The sequence below is a fragment of the Ictalurus furcatus genome, chromosome 1, assembly GCF_023375685.1.
Source record: "Ictalurus furcatus strain D&B chromosome 1, Billie_1.0, whole genome shotgun sequence".
NCBI classification, from domain to species: domain Eukaryota; kingdom Metazoa; phylum Chordata; class Actinopteri; order Siluriformes; family Ictaluridae; genus Ictalurus; species Ictalurus furcatus.
The window spans coordinates 29638927-29644160 of NC_071255.1; positions in this window are offsets into that span (position 1 = coordinate 29638927).

Consider the following 5234-nt stretch of genomic DNA (forward strand, 5'->3'; position numbering starts at 1 on the left):
CATGTCTCTGCCACTCTAGCGTGAGAATACTACAAAAAAAATGACAACACTAAAAAATATATCTTTCTATTCCCTCTAATTCTAACCTCCAATCTCTGAAGAGGCTTTCTTGGTATGATGATGTGTTAAACTATTACATTATATCGTATACCTATTGTGCATGTATTGGCAATGCAAAGAGTGTGAGCTAAAAGCAAGAATAATGTCATCTAAATTTGTCTCACATCAACTAGTAGCAAAAAACTAAAGTGATTAGGGATTTGTATATCATTATAAGTTACAAATTGCAAGATTAATTCACTGAGTGTTTCAACAAAACTAAACATGTTTCTGAGTAAGCCCTGACTCCTGCCAGCTATCATAAAAGGATGGCATGAAATGTGCACTAATATAATTAGCCATACATTTATAATGTGATTTTCTTCAGACTCATCAGCCAAATTTAGCCCATGACTAAATGAACATCAGCAGAGTTTGAAAGTTTCATGTGGCTAAATTTACAGTCCTGCTGTAGTTTATAAGTCTTGTCTTGTTGGGCTATGAAAAATCAAGATCAGTCCTAGGTCAAAGTCAACACTTTAGTGAGCGAGACTCAGGTCAACAGTGGATAATAATTTATCTCAGTATACAACTTTGCTGTCCAATTCTCATTCACTAGCAATAAAGTTTTTTACAAGCCTAATGATAAGTACTCTAGTTACATCAGGAAAGAATTCAATTACTTTAAGACTGTGCTGACAGTCCATTATGGTCCAACTGTGCGAAAAGGACATTTTGATGTTCTTCATCCTCTATGAAAGTTTGCTAGCTAATAACTCTTTTGAAAATGACTAGACATGCCAGACTACTTAGCAAATGGTTGGTAAAATGCTACTACCAGCACCAAAAATGCCCCAAAAATATATACTGGTTTTTAAAGAATTAATGCAAATGGGGAAATTTGGGGAAACATTAAAATGGAAAATACGTTTTAGAATTTTTAACATTTTATACAAAAAAAGATAAATGTTCAATATAACTATTAAATATTCAATATTATAGATTCTGCACTAGTTATTTTGACCATGTTAATACCTTTGTACATAAGGTCAGATATTCCTTGAGTATTATCCCTTCATCTAACATGGATATGTAGGTTTTTACATATACCTGTGGAGTGCAGTGTCATTAAAGAAAAATGGTGGGCATACCAAAGACTAAGATTACTTTTCACTGAAGTTGTTGCTGATAATATAATTTCTAGTGCAACAGTTTTTGTATTGAAATAGAAAGTAAAATTGCAAAATTGAAGCATTTTCACTCAGACCTTTAAACCAGAATGTATGTATTTTGGTTGCAGTTTCTACATTGAAATCAAAACCTTTTATCTTGGTGCACTTTTCAACTGTTGATTGTTCATTTACAACATTTATTACATATATGTTCAATATGTTTCCAAGCAACTACGCATAATTTATTAAACAAATAATCTTAACAGGATAAAATAAATATTTATTTCCACCATGTGTTTGACATTCATTCTTAGAGAGACTTGTATAATGATAGTAAATGAAACGCATCTGTCCCCTGCTGTGACAGGACTGAGTTTCCATACACATTCAACTTTTTTGGCAGAAATAATTCATCTTAAGCTGTGCCACAAGTCCTCCATGCCCTTCTCAGTGGACAGGGGCTGTGCTCCAATTACTCATAAAGTTACTATGTAGCTCTAATTCAGAATTAAACCACAGCTCTTTCCCAATCAATAGTCCTCTAGCACTGACCTGTCTTAATATGATAAATTACGCACTTGATGTTTAATTTCCCTACAGATGGAGTATTGACATTAGTTTTAGGAAAGTACATGTGCACGTTCCTAAGACATTGTATTTTTAAGGAAAGCCTAATATTTACTGTGATATTAAATATTGATACCATTTGCCTAAAATTGGGTCAATACCATAATCTAGTCATATGCAGAGCCTGTCTGATGGATGGTATAGGTTCAGTGCTGAATTGTAATTTCATGTAAGTTCCCTCATGGTAGAAATGAAATGCTCTTGAAGAAGATAGAATATAAAGTAGAAGGACCTTGTACATTACCTGTCTGACTAGCCCACATTACATTCATTTTTTTTCCGGATTTCCATTTTGTTAGAAACTCTATCGTTACATATCCATTTCTCGTTTTAATATGAAGTTAGTGCCTTTAATTTAGCTGCTACAGTATATGAAAGTCAATGGAGAGTGTGATGGATTTCTAAACATTTGAGTGCCTCTTTGAACTAATGCACTGCAAGTCCATCCCTCCCAATTGACAGGGCATCAGCCTACCATAAATCTCATTCATCTCCATCTGATATTAATTAATTTCTCAACATATTCATTATTCTATGCTGCTCTCAAAGGAGAGGAGGCACCGTGGACATAGGTCATTTGACTCTGATTTAACTAGGGTGGACAAGGCAGGAGGCAGAGTGGTGGGTGTGTGTTTGTGGAATATTCACAGACAGCATAATTAACTAATGAGCGTGCCCCTGTGAGCAAATCCATGACTGATGGTATGCATGATTGGCTGAGATGCTGGTAAGAGGGCAAAATGTTCCCATCCATTCTTTGACCTAGTGCTGAATGACAGGCTTCTGTCTTTCTCTCCCTCCATTAACCAGAGGTCCGATGGTGAGACTCCAGTAGGTCAGGGCAACTTATGTTTGATAAATCAAGCCTTATTAGGCTGACATGTCATTAGATGGGTATATTTGTTTTTGTGAAACCAAAAATAAAAACCATCACCATTGCTATATGTAAAAACACACAGAATGGCATGACGTAGAAGTGAGACTGGAGCTGATTTCGTTCTAGCCCAGACTGTAGATTCACACAGCTTATCACTGACACTCATGTCAAGTAATTACACTTCATAAAATAAGGTTGGAAGAGTACTCAAAATTGTGCACAGATAGATTTGCACATATTGGCATCTTCAGTAATCTGTTTATTCTGTACATAATGCTCATCTGGATTTTGAGTTGGTTGTATATACTCATCTTTATTTATCTACACATACAGTCACCAGCTACTTCAAACACCTAATCATGTGGCAGCAGAGCAATGCATAAAATCATTCAGCTTCAAAACAGCTTCAGTTAATGTTCACATCAAACATCAGAATGGGGGAGAAATGTGATCTCAACTCACTGAAACCAAGTGATGTTTTTCTAGTCTTCAGCTGGTCAGTTTTGGTGAGCCTGTGCCCACTGTAGTCTCAGGAGGTAATTGCTACTTTTTAAAAAAGGGCGGGTGGATAATAAATTGATACGTTTAAAATTTGGCAGTATTGGCAGTCATTTTATTCTTAAGAAAAAATAATAAGATGATCTTTAAAAATATTTAAGAACTTCTTAAGAATTTTTCAAGAATTGCTCTTAGGAACATTCTTACAAACTTCTTAGAATTTATCTTAAGAACTTTCTTAACTTCTTTCTTAAGAAGATTTTTGTGAATCCAGCCACTGATCTCTGCTGACAGAAGTGAAATGCTATATTAGATATATAAATATATATTAGATATATTAGATTTATACTAGATATTTTTCAGCTCACCACCAAGAGTGGTATTTTCAGTCTTCCTGGCCTTAAATATTTAAACCAGCTTGGTTTAAACCAGCTTTGACCACAGATAATTTTCCCTTCATTCTTATGTTTGATGTGAACATTTACTGCTTTTTGCCATTTAGTCTGTGTTATGGAAGCAATTACCAAGTCAAATTCCTTGGTAGTAAAATCTACCTTTAACTAAAATAGTAAAACCTGACCATCACACCCATATGTGGTTCTTCCCCAAACTGTTGCCACAAAGTTGGAAGCACACAATTGTGAACAAAGTCTTTGTAGGCTGTAGCATTACAGCCCCATGTCACTGGTACTAAACCTGCTCCAGCCAGACAATGCATCTGTGCACAAAGCAAGCTTGACTTGTCTAGGCTTGGCAAGTCATAGAAATCGAGTGCCCTGCACAGAGCCCTGACCTCAACCCGACTGAACACCTTTGGAATGTCGACTACACACCAGGCCTTCTTGTCTGACCTGAATGAACACAAATCCCCATAGCTGCACTCCAAAATTTAGTGGAAAGCCTTCCCTGAAGGTTATTATAACAGCAAAGGGGGACTAAATCTGGAAAGGAATTTTCTAAAAGCACATTATGGCTGTGATGGTCAGGTATCCACAAACTTTTGGCCATGTAGTGTAGACTATATGTATGCATAATACTGTTTTTGCCCATGATGAGACCCCATACTAAAACAATATAAGTGTTTAATAATAGTAAAACTAAGTTACTGAGAATTGTATTTTTAGCACTTTCACTCAATATTGTGACCAGCCATCAATTATTATATGTATGTGTATAATTAGGTAGGTATGTATACCTCCAGTAGCAATAGCTCCAGTTACCTAGTAGTAATTGTCATGCTTGGACTTTTAAAAATGTCTATCTTACATCATACAAAACAAGCCGATGTTGAAATCTTGAGCAGAAATATGAATGCATTCAATGCACGCTTGCATCTAAGCTAAATGGTGCTACATTAAAATGGATGATGGTATAATCTTGAAAACATTTTTCCACTCATCTGCAAGGCATCATCATTTCTAAATCAACCGTGTTGGAGCACATCTCACGATTATACGAGACATCAAGTCACCTTGAAGTACTACTACTAGACTTTTGAGAATGATTGAAAAATTCCATATATGTCATGAGGAAATGAGATGACATGATGAAGAAATAGTACTTTGAATTTTGTTGAATAAATGTTATCACATCTAAGTCTCAGACCACAATCCTCACAGGATATAAGACTACAGTTTTACAATTTTTCCTTGTTCCTTAGGAACACCTAATTCAACTGATAAAGAGAATGAATAATATGTTGATTGCACAAATCAGAAGTTTGTAGGGAAAAGGCTTTACAGTACAGTGGAGTGGTCCTTCCATTGGAGTGGAGTTTGGTGAGAAACTCTTGTTTAAAGGGACACAGCTGGTGAATCAAAGTCTGATCATTCATTTTCCCCAATGTTCTGTCTGTCATTTTGAGTCAGCCTGCAGTGACTCACTTTCTCAGAAACTAAGCCCAAGGTGTTGCATTACTCTGTGTGATCTGGGCTGATTGCATTGTGCTGTGAAGTACTCATTCTGACACTGAATTGCATATAACAGATTGATGCTGCTTTAGAGTGCAATGCCACTAGAAG